At 37.2% G+C, this 23,055-nt stretch overlaps 1 protein-coding gene across 4 annotated transcripts in view; it reads left to right on the top strand.

The window, feature by feature from the left end:
* TSPAN12 (tetraspanin 12) overlaps window positions 1–23,055 on the top strand; it is a 112,007-nt gene that overhangs the window by 19,406 nt on the left and 69,546 nt on the right. For 3 of the 4 annotated variants that reach the window (XM_070512415.1, XM_070512414.1, XM_070512425.1), the window contains one exon: window positions 93–223. The exons of the other annotated variant lie outside the window; for it this stretch is intronic. The gene's annotated coding sequence lies outside the window, so the exon portion shown is untranslated. The remainder of the gene's footprint in view (window positions 1–92; window positions 224–23,055) is intronic. 4 annotated transcript variants of the gene reach the window in all.

Genomic DNA, 23,055 nt, shown 5'->3' with positions numbered 1-23,055 from the left:
CAGAACTTATGAAGTATTCTAAGCAGGCTCTTTACACTAAAAAATTAAGGTTGAGGTTAGGAAGTAATGAATGTCTTTCCTTTCCTCTTCAGAAAAGAATGAGAATAGAAGGAACCAGAGAGAATTTTCTGTAGTAGTTTTAATTTAACATAAATATGGAATGAAATTGATGCCTTCTGCAAAGAAACCTAGAAGTGGATTCTTCTCTTCCCCATCACACCAGGTGAGCAGAGCTACACAACAACAACAAAAATCTGGTACACATTTCAACTATTTTCTCTTCTGAAACTGAGTTTGAGGAGGCAAGGATCAGACCTCTGCGTTTCATAAATTTTCCTGGTATAGTATCTTCTATGCAATCACATTTAAGAATTCAAAAATTACGGGGTGCAAAATATCTCCTTGTAGGGGCTGGCCTGGTGGCACAGCGGTTAAGTTTGCACGTTCTGCTTTGGTGGTCTAGGGTTCGCTGATTCGGATCCCGGGTGTGGACCTACACATCGCTTGTAAAGCCATGCTGTGGCAGGTGTCCCACATATAGATGGGCACGGATGTTAGCTCAGGGCCAATCTTCCTCAAAAAAAAAAAAAACTCCCTGTAAATGTTTTCTGTCAATAACCCAAGAGCATAATAAACAAATAGTTGCTACTTGAGCCCTGGATGACAAAGAGAAAATAAAAGTGTTCCCTTCTTCTTCCTCCCTCTGATTTCCAGGAAATTTACAGATACAAATATTCTCTATGTGTGATATTCCTGTATATAGATGTAGGAATTCCATTTATTGTGGAGGAATGTGGGATGTGGTCTAGTTAGCCAATGGGGATTGAAAATGGAGCTTGGTATGTAAGAAACCAATTTACAATGATCTGCTTATATATGTTTATAATCACATGACTTCATAACTTATAGAATGGCTTATTGGGAGACTGTAATCATGTGGTAAAGGTACTGGGAATTGGTTAAGACTGTGGACTTTGCGGTCAAACTCCTTGGGTACCTGTTTTTGCTCCACTCATTACTAGATGGAGGTGTTGGTGAGTCAGTTTCTCTAAACTCAGCTTCAGCAATCGTGATTTCAGTGCCTACTTCGTAGAACTGTGAAGGAGATTACATAAAGGGTTGCTTGCAAAGTAGTTAGCAAAGTCAGTGGTCTATGTTAGTCATTAATGATATTAAGTATGTTTGGGGCCATTTCTTGCATCCACTGAACTAGAAAAAAATTGTTTTGTTCTATTTCTGTATCTTTCCATTTTCTAGGTCTGGCATTAAATTTGAGAAAACCAATTTAAGACCAAGATAATTTAAACAGAAATATAGCTAATTCTCAGACCAATTAGACCAAGGGAAGCTATGACCCTGAAGTAAACGTAGTGGAAAATACTCTTCGGAACTTCCATGGTTCTTGGGAGGCAGGCGAAGGCCATAGCTTCAAAGAAAGATAATCCAGAGAGGACTGGCTTTGCAGCTTCTGGGGACAAAAATACCAATTCCAAGTGATTTTAACCAATCTTGAAATTCTCTTTCTTGGGGCTGCCACTATGAGGAGTGAGGAAATGGTTATGAAGTACTTTTTTACCTCTCTCTCTAATAGCTGGTTGTCGTGAGCCAGGGAAAGAGGCTGGAGAAGTACAAAGGTGATAGGAAAGGATTGGAAGGGGTGTGGAGAAAACTTTATTAACTTTATCTTACTGTAAGCTTATAACAGCAGACTCATTTAAAAAAAAAAGATGAGAAAAAGAAGAAAAAGAACTAACATTTATTAATCAACTATTATGTGCTAAGCACCCAGCTCCGTGGTTTGTTTATATTATTTCACTTAATTCATTCATTAATCCCACAAGGATGTTTAGTCAGGATAGGGTAAGTTACCCTGTGATAACAGCTCTCAGTGGCTTAAAACAGCAAGATTTTCGATCCACATAATTCTCAAAGGCAGCTCTTCTCCATGTGGTGGCTCAGACTTGCAACTCCACATCATATCAACATGTGCTTCCAAGACTGTTCCAGAAAAGACAGGTACTTCTTTAACGTTTCATCAATTAATGCTTCTTCCCAGAAATGACATTACTCCACTCACATTTCATTGGCCAAAGAAAGTTACAGCACCATGAGTGACCTCAATGGGGAAGAATGCAATTTCCTCATATGCCCCAAAGCACGAGCGCTAGAAACTGGTGAACAGCATCGATGTCTATCACAAAAGAGAATTTCCTATTTTGAAGATGAGGAAGCTGAGATTCAGAGACAGTAACAACTAGGCAAAATACCCTGTTCCTATATGGTGTATTGAAATGCAAAACTCCTAAATCTGTATTCTTTCCATTGCATCATCTCTCTTCACATATATTCACTTTCAAGTTTATATTAATGTAACACACAGAACAGGCAGATTTTTCATTAAATCAATGTAGAAATGAGCATTATAAGTTACTCCATAGCTAGATAAACACAGATAAGTGTGTCAACTACTGTAAAAACTACAGTATCATAATCATGTGCTTTGGGATGAGTTTTTCTTATCCGTTGATATTGAGATAAAATATTTTCAATTTTGCTGTGTTGGCATATTTTTTGTTTGTTTGTTTTTTTGTTTTCCAAAGGATTTTAGCACTCATGTGTCCTGAAGAAACCTCTGTTGTGCACTTACAGCATAGTAAAATCCATGGCATGCAGTTCAAAGAAAGTCCACCAATTAGGCTAAGAACATTTTCCAGATTCAAGGAAGCCTTCTTCACATTTGAGCATGGTCTGTGGATCAGTGAAGATAGTAGTTCAAAGGGACTAGTCAGTTTAGTAAAATAAGTACCTTGGTTACCCATTAAATTTGCCTTTGTAAATAAAGTACAGTGAGTTTCCCTTTGATCTCATGAAGATAGTTCAGCATGCTATACATAGCACAGAGATGAAAGGAGACTGGGCTGCTTAAAATGAAATACGCCACCGACTGATATAAAGCTTTCAAACTCTTTTGAGCAGAAGCAGAAGTAATCTTGTAAGTAATATCCTTGCTTTGCAGTATTTTCACAGGGCATTTGGCATTAATTTCACGTTATTTTTGATTAATATGAATAAACAATGGGCACAGCAGGGAAAATGTTATACGACATTAGGCATAAACATGATCAATGATTTATGATAGGCTGCATATCTCCATTTCCATTTCTTGAAAATTACATCTAGCCTTCCTATTATTTCATCAAAAATCTGTTGTCACTCTACTCTCTGGCCAGGACATTAAATTTTTTAAATTTAATAGAAACGCCTCTATAGCCATACATTTTATCTTCCTCTGGCTGGTTGATATGACTTGTCTTATTATTGGTAGAGGATGGTGCATTAAAAAACAGAAAAGAGGAAAAGTTAGATTGTTGTATTTTCCATCTTAATGACAGACTTCTAACTTCTGGTAGATTTCTTCTGGTGCACATCCCTCCTCAAATGTCAAGTTTTATCTGAGTTTTTAACAAATCCAGGCCAAGGTCTTTGCTAATATTTAGCTTATATTCTGAGAGCTGGCATTTTAATAGAGGTTTTGAACTCACAGCAATGAATCCCTATGGGGGAGTTTTCAACACAGGTACTAGATGGGGCATAAGAAGTGGCCCTGAAGAGTCTGCAGCAACTGACCCCCACTGGCATTCTTGTCACTTCTTTGGAAAGCTGACCCTAGTTGAGGGACATACACAATATGCACAATAATTCTACCTTTGCGTTGTGGCAGTCTAATTTTACTGGCTTTTTAAAAGTTTGTCGAAGAAACCTTATTTTTTTAATTCCTAAATTATCTGTAAAGTTTGGGCTTTCAGTACTTACATGACAGCATTTTTATTTGACAATTTAAAAAAGTACCTATTTTCAACTAGGTCCTTATCATAAACAATGTTTTTCAGTTTTTCTTTAGAAGTTATTTTGAATAAATTAAAATTATGTTCATATTCGATGTGTTTCCCAAAGATTAAAATAAATTTCCATATAATTTTTGAAAATTAGAGGAAAATTATATATGGGTAAATATAGAATTATCAGAGTTATTTTTCTGCATCTACAAGCCAAATATGGTAGGCAGAACGATGGCCACCCAAAGATGCCCCTGTTCCAACTCCTGGAGCTTGTGAACATGTTACCTTACACAGATAAAGCAACTTTGAAGATATGATTACCCTTAAGGACTTTGAGATGAGGAGAGTATCATGGATTATCCAGGCGAGCCCAACCTTTACATGAGTCCTTACAAGACCCTTTCAGGCTGAGGACAGAATCAGATGGAAGAAGAGGGCCATAAGCCAACAAGTACAGATGGCCTTTAGAAGCTGAAAAAGACAAAAAAATACACCATCCCCAGCACCTCAAGAAAGGAATACAGCCCTGCAAAAATTTGGATTTCAACCCGCTGAGACCCACGTTGGACTTCTGAGCTCCAGAATCGTAAGATAATAAATTTGTGCCATTTTATGTCAGTTTGCGGTGATTTGTTACAACAGCAATAGAAAAATAACTCAGATTTTGGTACCAGGAGTGAGATTTGAACCCATGCAGCATACAATATACCAGGTATTATCTTTTCTTTAACTAAATAAAAATGATTGTCTAGGAATACAATTTAATAATAAGAAATTTGAAAAAATAAAGCTACATATACAATTCCGTTTAATAACTTTTTTTGTGCGGGAGTTATGTTTCTTTTTACTTCACAGTGAAAATAGCTTTATTGGTTTTTCTAATTATATTAACAATATAGGAGCAATGCAGAAAAAAAAAAAACAAACACAAACAAACCAAAAGTCGTCTGAAATCTCACCATGCTGAGAGATTGTTCACTAACATTGATGGTTGTCATTTCACACATCTCTATTTTTTTTTTTAGATTTTTTAATTTAATTTTATTTTTTTTTCCTTTTTCTCCCCAAAGCCCCCCGGTACATAGTTGTATATTCTTTGTTGTGGGTCCTTCTAGTTGTGGCATGTGGGACGCTGCCTCAGTGTGGCTTGATGAGCAGTACCATGTCCGCACCCAGGATTCGAACCAACAAAACACTGGGCCGCCTGCAGCAGAGCGCGCGAACTTAACCACTAGGCCACGGGGCCAGCCCCACACATCTCTATTTTTATACATACATACACATGCATGAAGTTTTTCATAAATGGAATCATTACACTTGACATTTTTAATCAGACAAAAATATTTTTCTTTTGAAATGTATCATTCATACATAAAGATATTAAGACATATAACTAACGTATACATAATAATAAGAAACAGCTGTGCACCTACCACTCAGATTAAGGAATATGACATTTAACTGTACTTAGAAAGTCCCCTGTGCCTTTTCCCGATTGCATTTCCCCTCCTCTTCTCCCAGAAATAAACCATTTTTGGACTTTTATATTAATCTTCCCTTGCTTAAAAATAATAGATTCAGCACCAATGTATTTACTCTGAAACAATTATTTTTCAGTTTTGAAAAACTGAGTAGGAAGCCAGACTTACCCGTAAAAAGAAAGCACTTACTGCTATTAAATGAAGGTTCCCAGGAGAATGTAAACAGAAAAGAATCTCTCAGTCTCAAAGGGGAGTTTCAGCTCCACAGAGTCTAGTCAGTACTTCTATTATGATTGTGGAGGGACTGGATCAACCTTCATGAATTTGGAAATAAGAGAATCAAGATTGAGATATTATAATGGATTAGAGCAGAGACATGTGAAGCCTGTTTAGAAAAGCAGAACAGCTTCAAGTCCTTGAAACTTGACATGAACCTGACTTCATATATTAACAGAACTTAAAACACACACACACACACACACACACACACACGCACACTGAAAAGGAGAAAGTGATAGATTTGCAATAGAAGAAAGCAAAGATGAGCATCACAGAGGCATACACTGGCAGTACCCATCCTGATTCCACCACGAGTAGAAGCAGTCCTGATCCAGGCACGCAACCCTTTCCCGGCCCTTCGGCAAATCAGATCAATCCCTTTTGTGGAGATGAATGTTGCCAAGGCTTGGGGGGCACTTATTGCCCATTTGTTATGTGGAAGGATTCCCTAAGAGAAAAACTCTTGGCCCTTCTTTCTCTTGTTTACTCCTTTCCACATGAGGAGAAATATTTTATCTAATAGGTGAAATTTGGAAAAGAAAGATGTCACTCTTTTCCGTCCTCTCTCTCTCTCTGTCTCTCCCTGCCCTCTTTGGAAGTCAGCCTTCCCACAGGATGCATGCGTTTGGTCTCTCTCCCTCCCTGTAGTCAGGGGCTGGGCTGTGGGGGCAAGTGGGATTCAGCAGCTGTACCAGCAACAATGTCAGTTGGTTTTGTTTGATGGAGAAATATTATCAAGTGTGCTTAGCTGCATAGTTAGACCTGTGTCTCTAATTTAGCCTTCATCTCTTATAAGGCGGACATTTTGAGCTCCATCTATATTTGCCTTTCACTTGGTGCCAAACTTCTGGGTAGGCAGGGATACCATCTATTAGGCTCCCCTATACCCTGGCAGATATATCAGATTGTCTTGTGTGATCTCATTAATTATCCAAATCATATATTTAATTTGTCTTGTCCTGATTCCACACTCACCAAGTAGCCTTTAGATAGTAACTTGCCTCTTTATGAGGCTTGTTTCTAGGAAAATAATGCATGCACCAGAAGATTTTAAGTGCCCAGCTTCCAGTTCTATTTCTCCTTGTAAATTAATACATGGGCATTTTGTTTTGATACTGTACTTTTGTGAGCCTGGTTAATGTGCATCTGCCCTCAAGAGATGAGTCTCTCAATTGGACGACCTTGGAAGTTGTGGGTAAGATTGTCAAAGCTCCAAGATGTTTTAGAATTCAATCCAGTGTGGTTTTTATACTAGGAAATTTGAGTGGCTTGATTAATGTGAGAAAATGCAGGATTACTTTCCATTCAAATGCCATTACACCTAGATGTGAATACATTTATTTGTCTTAAGAATGAAGAAAAGCAAAATCCAATTAAGAGGCATGGCCACCTGGCTGAGAGTCTAACCCGACTTGAAAACTAGGTAATGATGTGATTCATGTCTAATGGACATGAGCCCCATGAAGTTTTCTTCTTTCACTTTTGAAGCCCTTGTTATAGTCTACTATAACCTACAGGCTTCAGTATGTTCCATCCTTGTCACAGACAGAATCCAATCTTACCTCAGGACTAGCCTCAGGTCTTGGGAAGCTAAGAAGGTAGCTCCAAAAATTATATGGGGATTAGTTCCTAACATTTTGTGAGATGGTGTATTTCCTTTGTGGAAAAGAATTTTTCATATCTGGGAAGATTTAGAATTAATTGTAGAAATATTTAAGAGAACCAAAATGTAATATTAATATTTTTACATTAATTAATGTGTGCATACTTGCTATATTAAGTATCTAAAGGTATAAAAGACTTTAACCCTTTAGAATAACAGGTCAGCCTTGTAACACCATTTAAAAATGTCTGATTGAGAATTGATTTAGAATTGTGTGTCTAGACAGAATATAATTAATCTTATATATAGTATTTGAAGATTTAAGAAAACAACAACTATTTTTAAAGTTTCATATATTAATTTTACAAGTAATGTTAAATACTTTAGAAAGTTTGTTATATAATTTATGTATACATAGAAAGAAATTGAGTATATTCAATGTATTAATGCAGTTTAAAACGTTAAAGGAATTTAATTAACAAAGTTTATAACTGGCTCCAGATAGTAATTAAGGGTCACTTTTAAAGTGACTGTAAAAATTTGCTAGCTTTGTACATGTGATAATAGGGTTCATATAATGAACTGAAACTGTAAAGAAGAACTAATTTTCTTTTACTTATAACTATAATAAATTGAATATTTTAAAAACTAATAATCTATTAATGATTTTTCTCCACATAAAAACCAGTATGGAGGAACTGAAACTCTCATTGAACAGAAATCACTTTTAGTGTCAGATACAAATCAAACTTCTGATATCAAAAGTTGAGGCCAGTGTGTAGACTAGGCTGTGGTATATTCACTAGAGAATGCTAGCCTAGGATAGGCCTTTGGAGATAGGCAAACGACCTTTAACAGATTGCATTCTGACCACATGATTGGCAAGCCCCTTCCTCTTTTGGAACTTCTACAACTTTTTTAGTGCTTTATTAAAATAAATTATTTCCTTAAAGTACTGAACATTTAAAATGCAACATACCATTGAGAATAAAGCACACGCTTTAAGTAATGATAGGTTTTTATGGTTCTCAAGCAAGTCAGCTCTGACAATAATGAAGACAGGTTTGTAACTTTAATAATAGAGTTCACCAAACTTCCTAATGATTTTTCATGAGTTTGCACTTCAAAAGAGCTTTTATCCCTTCTCTAGGTCCCACTGTGATGAATGAACAGATACCAATGGCAAGAGGGTTTGGGAACCAGACAGATCTTGGTTTGAAACATTTCAACTTATACTAGTTCTGAGATCTTGGGCAAGATATTCAATCTCTTGGTTTTCTCATCTGTAAATGTGGGATGATAATATCTACCTTATGAGGTTGTTTGTAAAGCTTAGAGATGTTATATAAAAAGAGTTGATACACGACTGGCTCTCAATGAATAAGATGTGATTCTTATGGGTCGTGTAAAAACAAAGGTGCGTGTTGTTGGGCGAGAAAGGGTTAATTTCTGCAGTGGGTTGAGCATGTGTTTGTATGAAGGACCAGCTGCCTTGACAATATGCTGCTGCAGTGACTCATGGCTGGCTGCCAAACTGAGGCTCCAAGAACCCTTCTGCAACGTTAGGCGATGATGTGCATCGTGTAAATGATACCCTGCAAGAACTCTAACTTCAGACTTCATGGGGTTGAAGTTCTGGCCTCTTACAAACTCCTAGAGATCACATATCCTCTACCTCACGGGAGTGAGAAAAGTCTCTAGGCCCAACAATTGTCCACATAGATTTAGGGCTGCCTGCTTAATTCCTTAAGGTCTCCTTCATTTACCAGCCACAAGCCTTCGTGTTAGTTTTGTTCATATATCCAGTGGATACTTTTTTCCCGCCTGTGATTATTAGATGCAAAATATCAGACTTTGAAACTCTTGTGGAAACTGCAAAAAAGATTGTCTTCTACATACTGTTGTGGTTGATGAAATTCTGAAGTGACGTTCTGTATCAGTCTCCAACACTAGACAATGTTAAAAGAATCAAGTAGGATGATCTAGAATTTAGAGAGATAAAGAGAGAAAAGATGTTAACAATATGACAATATTTGGGTGCAAAAAAAAGTGAAGTTTTTTTTTTTTTTAGTCTAGAGAGCTGTATAAAATGGAAAAGATCTCCTCCATTAACAGCCTTACTGAAATTCACTATTTTTCAGTGAAGGCTTTGTACATCTGAAGACATTTTTTAAGTGGAATAACAGAGATAGGCTCTAACGAATAACAGAAGAAAACTGACGACTGATTCCATGAAGTAAAGAATATTGAAATCAAACACTTTACCATCATCCCAAATACACTTTGTTAATATCTTCTGTTTGGTAGGCCAAAAGTTAAAATTTTCCAGTTGATAAACTGTTGCATTGAACTCTTCCCAATCTGATCTAGAGGAAACTGAATCTTTTAGACATTAAAATATATGTTGGTTGGCTACCTTTAAATTGACTTCAAGAGTTAGTTACACTATTTATCATGATATAGATTTGATTTGGTAAAACCATTACTTTTTATCATATTATTTTAGAGGAGTTAATTTTTTAATTTGAAAATATGTTTACAGAAGCCTGTAGAATGTTTTCAGACACTGAGGAGATGAAGGATAGAGACTGCTTTTAAGGAGGTTATGGTCTAGTGGAGAATATAGACTGACAAATAATTATAATACACAATTTACATGTTAAAAGAGGTTACAAAAGGTGTTATGAGAGCATCAATGATGGGCACCCAAGTCGGCCTGGGGCTGTCAAAGAGTTCAGTTTTAGGCCTCCTGTGTTGAAAATGCCATCGAGTCATCAATTGAAGCTGGATGCATGGTGTTTCAATTTTGGAGCCTTTCGTGGCTGTAGATGGAACTCTAGGCACTATTCACAATTATGAAAAAATCAAATGTCTCTGAAAAGCATTTGTCACTCATGTGTAAATGCTGTGCTATGCCTTATGATTAATTTCAAGCGTACATGAAAATGTAGTTTAAGTATAAAAATATTTTTTAGGGTGGCTGAGGAATTAACATAAAAAGACTTCTGATGATAGCTTTGGTCAGGAAAATAGAGAGAGGAAGCAAAGTCTTAGAAGATTATAATTTCTAATGTCAGTTGCAAAGAACCTTTTTACTAATCTCTATAACACAATCTATAAAATTAATAAAAATCAATTAAACTATTAAAATTATGAAAGTAATGAAAATTTGGTCATAAAACTAATATAAAAGGTCAAATGTTTCAGTTTAACTTAGTTTACTTAAATACATATTTTAATTATATTCAGATCAATTAAAAATTTATTGTGATTTTCTGATTATAATTGGTATATGTTTTTAGTAGAAAATTTGGAAAAAAATTTGGAAAAAATTTGAAAAAAATTTGGAAAAAATTTGGAAAAAAATGAAGAAATAGAGGAGAAGAAAATAAAATTACTCATAATTTCACCTCTCTCTTACTCCCTCAACTGTAATCTCTTAACATTTTGATATTTTCTACAATATTTATATACACACGTGTGAATGTGTGAGTTTTATGATCCATTTTAATTTTGGAGATATGAAAAGTATTCCTCTGGTCACTAATCCTATAAATATAGAGTTGCAATATAGTTTAGTAAAAAGAACTCAAAATTTGAATTAGCCAGATCCACTTTGTAGTTATAAGGAATGGGATAAATTGTTGAACCTCTGAGCTGGTTCACCTGGCTTAAAATTCTAGCTCTCTCCTTTATTGCCATGTAACTTTGGGCAAATTTATTTACTATCAGAAACCTCAGTTTCCTTATCCATAGTAACAGGACAATAATTCCTATTACTTTTTTATGGAGAATGGATCCAGGGGAGTAAATATCAATGAGGCAAAGGCTGAGGAAGTAGTCTAGTTGAGAGATTGCCATTTTCTTGACTAGGTTATCGGCAAGGGAGACAGAATGACACATGGATAACAGGTATATTTTGCAGATGAATTGATGGAATTTTCCATTAGAGCCAATATAGTGTAGGGATAAGATAAAAAGATGAATCAAGGATAAAAATCTAGGTTTCTGGTTGGAAAATGAATGAATGGTGATTCTACTTACTACTTATTGAGAAGTGGTGTGGCATCCATTGCTGAGAGCAACATTTTGCATACTTAAAGCTTGAAATACCCTGTAGCTGGTGGGATACTAGAATCTGGAGTTCCCAGTAGAGGGAATCTGGGCTAGAGATGTCCTTATAGGAATCGTCAAGATATAGATGTAATTTAATGCTTGAGAACTAATTGAGACTGTATAGGGGAAGGGAGACACTGTGGAGGAACAGGAAAGGAAGAAAAATAGCTAGGAGGGCCAGAATGGCTCAGGAAATGCAGCTGCTCCCCATTCCGTCAGCTCCGAGTGCCCTGAAGGGAGAAAGAGCTCTTGAAATTAATCCCGCTGTCTCTTTCCTGGTTAATTTGGCGGAGTAGGGAGGGGACAGTAAAGACATATATGAAAGCCTTAAATAGAAGCAGCTGCTGATTCTTCTGGGTAGTAATTTGATGACTATTTATTTAGCTTCAGTGGAATAATTTTGTTGAGTAGATGAAACGGTTTAAAATATTCCTTTGCTGATTATATATACCTTTATATCTTACCAATGCTTTTTTTTAGTTGCATAGGTAGATTTACAGAAGGGCATTTCCATGTAGAATTGAGATGTTTTTAGGGTATAAAAAAACTTGGATATGCCACGTGTTCAGTCTGAGTTAGCCCAACGAGCAAATATTACTGTTAAAGTTCTAAAGCACTAAATACCTGTTAATGGTGAGTGATCATTTCTGTGTGAGCTTTCTGTATTGTTATTAAATAAAATAAAATTTTACTGGCAATTTACATATATTCTGTCTGTGATTTTTTGGTTGGTATTTAATGGAAAGCAATAATTTATAAGCCAATGAGAGTTTTAAAATGATTATTTTAGGAACTAAGAAACTTTTCTTCATTCTCCTTATTCAGCCTGTAAGCTTAGCTTTCTTTCTTTCTTTTTTTCCTAAGGAATGAAAGAGATGAAAATCTAAAGCATCCCTGTTATGGTCTGCACTGAAGTTACTAAGTTAAAAAACAAGTTCAGCAAGTTTTAAAGAAAAGACCTGTTAGTTAAGTAGAAGGCAAATATTTTTATTAGTGTTGAATGGAAAAGGGAAAGTTTCATGTGACACATCAGTGTTCAATCATTTCTCATCCAAAGCCCTTTTAACTCAGAGAAGAGGGAGAAAATAAAATAATGAATTTCAAATGAGGAAGTTTTCATCAACAAATTTTTTTTTCTCATAAAATTCAGAAAGAGATGGTGCTATTTTATTCAGCACCTGTGTACTTTTTCATGTAAAATAGAGACTCACACAATTATTTTGGATATGTTTTTGAGTATGTTGGAACAGTTAAAGATAATAACTAAAAAGAAGATGCTAAATGTAGTAAGGTAGATTGGGAAAGGAGGTACATTCTTGTAGCCCACCCCATGGTGTGTATGCGGTGGAGGTCAAAATGGCTTTTCACCTCCTGAACATCATCTCACACTTAGATGTCCCCTGAAGGCTTTATTTACTTCCTGGAAGAGATGTGATGTCTGGACAAGCTAGAACTGAAACAGGCTTTTGGGATGAGCCTCTGGAGCAGAGAAGGATTTCTCTCAACACTGGTTCTGGTCCCATGGAACTCAATTTGAAAAGGGGACAGTAAAAATGTTTCATTTTAGACCCATGAATGTAATTATTAGTAAGGAGAGTTGACTTCTGTTAATTGTGGTACCTTCAACCCAGCTCCAAAGGAAGCTTGCCCCAGGAAGCTCAATCAAGAACCCACAGGAAAAATTTGTACAGGAAAATACTGGGGTCTCAAACCACTGACCATGAACGTACTGAAAGAACTGTTATACTGCTAGAGGAGATCGGCTCACTCCTCCTCATGCACATCCTTCCTATTCAACCAGAGGAGGAGTGGAAAAGACCTTAGGAAGACAGAAGCATAATGACAATGCAGTCCTGCTGTGATTTGCCTACATCACCAGGAGTAACAGGCTAGTGAAATGGATCAACAATGGCAATGGAAGTTGAGTCACTATATTGGCACCTGTGTCTATAGAACGAAGTTCTAATGATATCCAGAGACTGGGTGAGAAAGGCTGGACCCTGTTGAAGGGAAGAAGGGTATAACAGCTTTGCAGTTTAAAAAGAAACAAACAAAAGACTATAGCTGTTATATCATCGCTTTCCCCTGCAAACATATTCTCTCATGTTGATGAAAACTGGCAACATGTATTCCATTCAGAGATGGTACTTAAAATACTTAATACCATTATGGTCCAGACAACGACAAATTAGAATGGATGTTCCAAAGCCTTGGAACAGATCCTGGAGGACACGTGTTGCCTCAATCCTAATGCTTTATTTTCTAGGTAGTGCAAAGATTGTGGGAGAGTAAACCATGTGGCTGGGGAGTCAAAAGCTCAGAGCAGCAGCTATTTACCAAGTCGTTTAGAAGCGTTTAATATTTTAAGGACTAGTATGGCCATATCAATGCTTGCCAGATGGATATAAACTCTGATGAAGTTAGCTAACAGTTCCCAAATGTTCCCACCCTCTTGAAAGCTTAAATCAATGGTGCGCAGCTTACTTTTTTTATGTTTTAGTTGAATCAGTGAATCTGAGCATGATTTCTTGTTCATCAAGTACTTATTTTACTAAACATTAATTTTGGTGATAGAAAGGATTTTAGAACTACTTATTTTGAAACTTTTTTTATACTTCAGATCTTTAATCAAAATTGAATTATTATCAAATGGGTTTTATAGGTCCAAATCAAGATTTCATTCATGTATTGAAAGAACGTTTTAGCGTATACGTGCATTTGAAATATCTCAGAACCTTTCTACATAAAGATTTTGAAAGAACTCATTTAGCACAGCATTTCCAAGCATGATTTTTAAAAAGGTAATCAGAATAGCAAATAAGCTTTGCCAATCATAAATTACAAAAAAATTACTAATAGGAAAGATTGTTTTTTGTTTTGTTTTGTTTTTGCCATTGATGCAAATGGGTAAAAACTGACCTGGATACAACTCAATTCTGCCAGCATGTCTAAATGGAGTGGATGACCTGGCCATCCAAAGTAGAGTGTGCACGTTAACGTGCTTTCCAGTGCCCAGGTGGTTTGTTCCTCCCCTCCTACGAGCCCTCTGTTGAATAAGGGCCAATTTCCAGGGGCAGCAAGAACTTGTGATCCTGAGAAACTGACTGTCAGTCCAATTGGGTGGCCCAGAGTTTCCTTGGTTATGGAAGGAGGGGAAAAAAAATTATTAGGGAACTTTGGAAATTTTCTATTTTAGAGAATTATGGGCAGAATTTAGTCCTCTTCTCATATACTTTTTCCCCAGAAAAAGGATGATTGAAAAAAAAAAATCTGCTACCAGGCACATAGATAGATAGGTGAATAGATAGAGAGAGAAACAGAGAGAACTTTTAAGAATCAGGCTTCCATCCCCAGTGAGTGATATGTGTGCAAGACAATCTCTGTGTCCTGCTTCTCTCTAGTTCAGCCAGCTCTTTAACTCTTCCTTTTCTGATTCCTCCTTTCTTCTTCTGTACTTTGATCTCTTTCCTTCCCTCCCCTCCTCCACTTCCCTGCTCATACCCTCCTGTCTCCTCCCTTCCCTTCTCCTTCTCTTCTCTTCCTTCCTCTCTCAATATCTCTTCCTCTCCTCCCTCCCCCTCCCTTGGTGCATTTCCTGCGTCATTCCCTTTCCGCCCTAACTCCAGTCACACGTTATGTCTTTAATCCTATCCGTCTTCTTTTAATCCTTCAGCAGAAATAACCAAGCACAATGTTGGAACTTTGTCTGAGGGAGCTTTGTGGGGATAGGCGATAAGGGTGTATAAGAAAGATTTTATGATGTTGGTATTGTAAAAGGTTTAAGTGGTGAATTACTCAGCTTTTCTATAGTTAAAATCATTAGAACAAAGTCTATAAAAAGGGTACAGATTAAAGTAAATGTGCCTTAGTGCTGCTAACTAATTAAACTAAGTGAATACTCATGACTTGTTTTATCATTTTTACATTAAGTAAATTTCTCAAATGGAGGATAATTACAGCAAAAGCCTAATTAGACACTAACAGACCATCCTCTTCTGTTCTGATGCATTAACGATTTCTTTTGTGTTCTAATTGTTGCATTCATCAGGGCGTGTTAAGTGCTTCTTGTTCAGTATTCATGTTGAGAATGCATAGTGCAAAGTGGGGACTGTGACTTGAGAATGAGCCAGATATTGAAATGAGTTTGATATTTCTCGTCCAATTCATTTCAGTTTTACTATCTGCTTTGCAAAAATTTCTAAGACATTTGGCACTACCGTTAGTTTTAGCAGAAAACATATCTTTTGAAAATCACAACTTTCCTTCTTTCTATTCAATTGAGAATCTCAAATGTGCTTGTACTGAGCTATTGTTGATTACTAGTGTACTAATTATTTTGTGATGACTGTCAAGTCATAAAAATCATACAATATTATTTTTATCTTGTAAATGAAAGAATCATTGGTTAAATGCATCGTGATTTATGGTCTTGAATCTGAATGAACAGAGGAGATTAGGAGCTATCAGTTAGCACAGGTTAATGAAGTACTGTTATGACTTCTATGAATGTCCAATGTACAACAATTACAAGACTAAGTATGAACATGAATGCATAATATAATTGCATGTTTTAATCACAACCATCTTCAAACTTGAAAGATAAAAGAAGAATAAGAAAGAAAGCAAATTTAACACTTGTCATGCCAAGACACACCTGGAGGAGACATGAGTATTTGATTTATGTAAAACAAGGACCATTTCTAAAGCTCTCTTAGAAACAGGAGATTGTCTTTTGCTTTTTAAACCATAGATAACATGTAAACTGATATTGTAAACCTAACTTTAACCTTAATAATTGAGATGTTATTTGTCATAACAATATCAAAACACTGAACAGTTGTTATCAATGGAATTGAAAGATATTCCCATATCAGCACTTAGTGTTTAGATATAAGAAAAGGATGTTAGGCGCTGAATATTTCACCTCTGAAAAACTTATTATGGGTAGTGATTTTTGTCAAACTAGATAGGACAGAGATTTTTTTTTTTTTTTTTTTTTTTTTTGCCGAGGAAGATTGGCCCTGAGCTAACATGTGTTGCCAATCTTCCTCTTTTTCCTTGAGGAATATTCACCCTGAACTAACATCTGTACCAATCTTCCTCTATTTTGCATGTGAGTTGCAACCAAGGCATGGTGGCTGATGAGTGGTGTAAGTCCATGCCTGGGAACCAAATCTGGGCTGCCAAAGTGGAGTGTGCTGAACTTAACCACTAGGCCATTGGGCTGGCCCCAGGACAGAATTTTAAATATGAGATTGAATTGCTCAAAACTGGAACTATAATGTTAAAGTTAAGGAAGTTAATAGAATGTTAGGGATTAAAAAAAACCCCTTTCTTGTCTCTCCAGATGAAGAGCCATTAAACAACTCTAGGTTTTCTAGCTCAGGAAAATCTGGATTAGAACTTCAGATTTCTACTTCCCAGTTCATTGGTCATTTCACTCACTATATAGGTTTGAAGTAGCTCAGATGCAAATTTAGACTTGGAAATATTATGATCTACTAAAAGTAAAATTCCCCTTAAATTTTCTTTTTTTTTTCAAAAGGTTAGTTCAGTAATACTTTCATGACCAGAGGCCACTGATCTTACAACTTTACCCAGAACATAGATGAGTGAAAAAACACGCACATGCACACGCACACACATAATCCTTACATTAGATCCTTGTGCAAAAACAAACGTCGTAAAATCCTTACACTAAAGTTCCTGGATTTTTCTAGATTCTCATTAGAGCGTACTTCCTCTTTGAGTTCTGTTCTATCATCTTGGTCTCCTGATTTTCTGCCCAGAAAAGAGTTTTTCCTTTGCTTTTGCCAGGAAAGAGCAGGGTATAGGGAAGGGAAGAGCAAGCACACTGTGACCAGCAAAAATAACAAACCAACCAATGAAAACTAACGTGTGTGGGGGGGCACAACATCAAGAAAATTCCAAGCAAATTGGCCAATATATTACAATTATATTACATTTCTATATGCCATAAGCCCAACGATACATTATATATGTATATGTATATGTATACATTCACACACACATATTTTTGTTATTTTGTAAAATGTATTTATATGTATAAATATAAAATGTACTGTTTGGTCTAGAACATGTAGAACCATTGATTCTTTTTTTATAATTTGTATCTGTTTACTGATATTATCTATAGGCTGTGACATTGCCCTCACACCTTTCTCTACTTCTTTAGTCACACTTCCTTTTGTGTTGTGAAAATATATACGATGGCTACGTTGAAATCTTTTTCTGTTGGATCCAACATCAGGTCACTGTCACAGTCAGTTTCTGTGGTCTGCTTTTTTTCTTTTCACTCCTCAAAACTTTTTGTTGGAAACGAGACATTTTAGGTAACACATTGTAGCAACTCTAGGTACTGGTACCCCCTGCCCCTCTGGGGCTTGTTATTGCTATTTGCGTGTTTATTTGTTTAGTGGTTGGCTGGATTATTGTAGTGACTCTATTTCTCCCCATGGTGTTAAGCCTCTGGTGTCGTTCCTCGGGGAGGTACAGTTTTGGGTATGCCACAGCCATACTAGGGTAACAGTGGTACTGCAAGGGCCCTCTTCCACTCTTTCCTTGACCACAGCCTGCTGGTGAACTCAGCTAATTACCTGCCGATTCTTGTGTAGTTCTCAACAATGCCCTTGGGTATATATTCCTCCACAAACTGATCCAATCAAAATGTGGCTCCTTGGAAGGAATAGTGTTTGAGGACAGTATTTGATATTTGTTCTGATCCCAGCATGACTCCTCCCAGCTGTCTTAATCACAGGTTCTCTTCTGGAAACTAGTCTATGGTCTAGGCTGCACCTTCTTTAGATCCAAAGATCTCTTCTCAGTTGCCTTGCACCAAGATTTCTCTTAGAGAGAGAATTGTGTGAAAGCTGAGATCTCTAGGGCATAGTGTGAAAGAAGACTATAAAACAAAAAAAATAGCTATGTTGTCTGCATGAGAAGTTACCAGGAATTTGAGTGTAGAGTGTAGACAGTGAAAGAGAAGAAGTGAGAGGAAGGAACTCAGTCAACATGGAAACTTGAGAGAAAGACAACCAGGAAGAAATAAGTAGGAGGCTAGCCCATCCACGTAGTGGTTAAGTTTGCGTGCTCCACTTCTGCAGCCTGCGGTTTGCTGGTTTGGATCCTGGGTGTGGACCTAGCACCGTTCATCAAGCCATGCTGTGGAGGCATCCCATGTAGAAGAACTGGAAGGACTTACAACTAGGATATCCAACTATGTGCTGGGGCTTTGGCGAGAAAAGAAAAAAAAAAAGAGGAAGCTTGGCATCAGATGTTAGCTCAGGGCCAATCTTCCAAAAAAAAGAAAGAAAGTAAGAAGTAGTACTAGGGCAGCCACAGGAGTTCTAATATTTGTTTTTGAGTTGTATGTGGGGCTGCTATAGAAATGCCTTCAGATTTTCTGAGACTTCAGTCAAAGGCGGCTACCAATGTGGGCTTACGCTGGGCAATATGTTGAGAGGGAAGGAATCTCTTTAGAGAAAAGAACAGCATGCACAAGATGATCAGATGCTCCACAAATTGATTCAGAACTCTGCAGGAAGTGTTTCCCCTTCTTTCCCATCCCAAGAATCTCCAGAGAGATTACAAGGGGAAAACAAGTTCACCCACTGCTTGCGGAAAAGAGGCTCAGCCTATTCTATTTAAACCTCAAAGGACAGTGTGACCCCAGCTAAATTTAGACCACTCACCATATTGCATAATACTCATGACCACTTTAGGAGGTAAGTATACAGATAAGGAAACTGAGGCTTATGGAGGTGAGGTCACTTGCTCATTATCACATTACTGGTAAGTGATGAAGCCAGCGTTCAAATCCAGGTCTGACTTCCAAACCCCTACTGTTGCTTCTTATGTTATTCTTCTGCTCACATCAAACCCTTCAGTGGCTGCCATCGCCTCTGAATGAAGCTCAAATTCCTCAGCCCAGCATTTAAGATCTCCCTTAATCTGGAAACCATAAACTTTTCTAACCTAAACATTATGACTCTTAAAACTAGGGACTAGAAGAATTTCTCTGGGACTGTGGTTCTTGTTCTTGAATCTTGCTTTTCTGGAGACCTCTGTTTGTCTCCCTGGGCCAACCTCACCAACTGGGCCTTGGCAGAGAGTGACCAAATCACCTTGACACTAAGGGGGTGTTTCTTCACTTTTGTGAACCTTTTTATGTTTTTGCTGCCCAACTCCTGTGCCACTGAGTTCTGTCCATCTGCCAGGGCACCTGCCTGCTACCATTTGCTGGGCCTCTCTGATGCTGCCATCTGTCTTCCTGCTGAGCTTTCCACCTCGGGCTTGCCAACACATTCCCCTCATACTTGGTTCCGCTCCACTGCCTGAATTTACAGTGCCTTTTGATGGGTCTTCACTCGAGTTCCAGTCACACCCTAATGGATTGGTCTAGTTTTTAGGTTCTGGCCATCCCCGCCTGCTCCCATAACTGAACGAGGCACGTCTGTGAAACTTTGGATGTATCGCAAACGTGATAAGTTCATGGGATAGTTGGCAATACTGGCCTGAAGACAGTGAAGGTTGTGGAAGGGAGGCAAGATGGGAAATGACTTATAATGTCATCAGTATATGTGCAATTTGGGGACAGTAAAATAAAGAAAAGATCAAGAAAGAGAGTACATCTATGTAGCGTAAATTTTCTACTGCTATATTCTTGGTTTTTGTGTCCGATGTAAGGAATAGCTGTTGGGACCTAGTAAATAAGTTAACATATGGTCAGCCTTGTACCCCAAGCTGGCTGCTGCCACATTTTAGGCCACCTTCCCCTTGAAGTAAGAACCAGCTCATCTCCGCATTGGCAGACTTGGAAAGATTTCTCTCTGTGACCCAGTGCTAAGGTGACGATGACTCATAAAACACTGTCAATATAAAACACACACCATTTAATTCCTACTAGTCATTTTGAAAAATATATTTATATGTTCTCTAAACCAAACATATCATATCCCGAGTCCTGTTCTCTAGTCAGCCACAGTGAGTAACATTACTGATAAAGCTAAAAAAGGTAGTAAAATAATACAAAGGTTTGTAAGTTATTAAAACTAACTGTATGAGTTGTATATGGATATCTTATGTCCCTGACATAATATCTCTTCCTTTATTACTGTGAATAGTAATCACTTAATACTGCTTTCTGAGAAAGAATACTGACAACACAAAGATTGTAAAACATAATGGCAATTGTTAGTTCTTTGCAATGAAAAAGAACGTGAGACTATCACTAAAAGAAAGCAAGGACACTAGCTTTCTTCCTTATCCATCAATCACTTATGTATTCACACTGTGAAATATGAAAGGAAAATTCACATCTCTAGTTTGCCATACATGGCTATGGCTAATACACATGCATACGAGTAATAGTATAGGAATAGAAAGTCTGAGTTTCCATGATAAAACTTTTGTAAAGGCTGAATTATAATCACAAAATCACAGTTCATGCTACATAAAATGGGTGGTTTATACCTGGTAGGATGAGGACACTTGTGAGTTTGGATTAGCTAACTGAAAATAATAGTAAAAATTAAATATCTTTATCTACTGTAAATAAAGAAATGTTTTATTAATTCAGTGTTGGAGTAATCTGAGAGTTTTAAAACACAGCAAGTGAATTGATGGAGCAGCAGATGAAGACACATGTCTCATATTCATGGTAACTACGTGTTTATCTTTCTCCCAGTTGTTGTATTGTAAGCATGACAGGAAGCTGATGTAGTGGTATAATGGAATAATTCCTGAGGGATCTTTCTAAGAAAAGTAGAGTTTGGCAGCTGTTTGTAAATGGAGCCTGTATTCCTTCCTTTTCTTTACAGTTTGTCTCAAAGAACTGTAAATTAAGACTTCTTACAAAGGGAAAGACTTCTTAAGTTTTATAAGTCTCACTTTGTGAAGAGGAAATATGTTAATAGAGTTATAAATTCTTTGAGAGTCGAAATTATGTTCGAACTTTTGGTATCTCCCAGCACAGTTCTGAGTTTGTAGTAACCATTCAATAAATATTTATTGAATAGGACTGGATTATTTGTACCGATGTCAGCTGGTGAAATGAGTCCAAGTCTCTGAACTTTGTACAGAGGCTGGGTTTGGATAAACTTTAAGAGGAAAGTCTTCTGGGGGTTTTTCTGAGGGTTCCGATTTGGACAGTGTTTTAATCGATAGTACGGTATACAAACGCAAGTGTGGGTGCAGGATGGAAGCTTATGTCATGGGAGGGAAATGATGTGATTTGAGTTTTCTTAGGGTCTTTTGCTGTTGCCAGTAGGTTCTTGCTTCAGTGGTTCTCTCAGTTTAAGGGGCTTCGCTGAGTAGCGCCACAGAAATAGCTGGCTGAAAGCTGGGTTGTTTTAGCAGCGACTAGGAGAGATGAGCAAAGCATCCGTTCCTTTCTCCACCCCTCAGTTCAAACAAGATCTGACTGTGTTCAGTCTTTATCCTCCTCTGTTTGGCCATGTGCTTCAGAGAAGAGCTGCTCCAGGCACAGGGAACGCATCCTGACTGTTTTAAACCAGTCACAGCAGACCCACACTCCTTGCACAATAATTGGTGCATCCATGAGAATGTGATGGGATTCTAGCTAATTAATTGTGAAGAATAACCTGCTGCAAAACTTCTGGGAGAGGTTTCCTTCATCCTAAGAGAGATCCATAGGAGGAATAGTTTCTTCCTCCTGTAGAGGAGCTAGTAATTGTATGCAATGCCTGGATTTGCACAGCCATCCTGTGATCATGAGAGGAGGTGGCCCAAGGACATTAGCTGACACATTGTGTATATCAGAAAAGTAAGGTAGAAAAATAACTGATTCCTTGAAGTCATTGCTCAGTGGATGAACTGCTATTTTGGGATATATTGTTATGTGAAATAACATATTTAGTTATATCCTTATTGTTGTGGCACTTGAAGTTGAATTTCCTATTTGCATAGGGTTGCCAGAAATAGCAAATAAAACCATAGGATGTGCAGTTCAACTTGAATTTCAGATAAACAATAAATAATTTTTTAGTATATGGATGTCCAATGTGATATTTGTCCCATGCAATATTTGGGGCATCCTTGTAATACCAAAAAAATGGTTGGCTGTTTATCTGAAATTCAAATCTAACTGGGAATTCTATATTTTATTTACCAACCTTAAGCTTGTATTTGAGAGAAATCTACCTAATTTGATGATAAAGGGCTTTTCTCTGGTCCTATTGGGCATACTCTTTCAGAAATAAAAGGTGAAGTAGATTTACCAGACATAGTTTGAGTATACATATTTGAAATTCAGCTTCCTATTCTCAAGAACTAATGAAAAATGCCTAGAATATTTTTCCTCTTGAGGCTCATCAATGAATCCCCACCCAGATGTGAAATATCATTGTAAGGCAGATTAACAGTGGAAAGAGTCAGACAAATCTTAGAATCTCAGTTGCTTTACTTACCACCAGTATGGCCCTGGAGGAATCAACTGTCTGAGTCTCAGTAACACGCTGTGTAGTTATGAGGAACTAATAACATACATTATGAGAAACTCCTATTATGTCAGGCACACGTGACTTGCTCAAAATATAGTAGATCTCTTTCCTGTGTTGACTGTGAAGAACTGTCTTAAGTGTATTGTAGGGGTATGATACTAAGAAGCAAAAGAAACTCATTCCTCCTACCAAACACCTATGCAGCTCCTTCTCTCTGCACAACTTAAGCAGAATGAGTGGAATAAGATATGGACAAA

The sequence above is a fragment of the Equus asinus genome, chromosome 1, assembly GCF_041296235.1.
Source record: "Equus asinus isolate D_3611 breed Donkey chromosome 1, EquAss-T2T_v2, whole genome shotgun sequence".
Classification (NCBI taxonomy): domain Eukaryota; kingdom Metazoa; phylum Chordata; class Mammalia; order Perissodactyla; family Equidae; genus Equus; species Equus asinus.
Note: the sequence above shows the minus strand (reverse complement) of the source record. Positions and strands in the feature narration are given on the sequence as shown.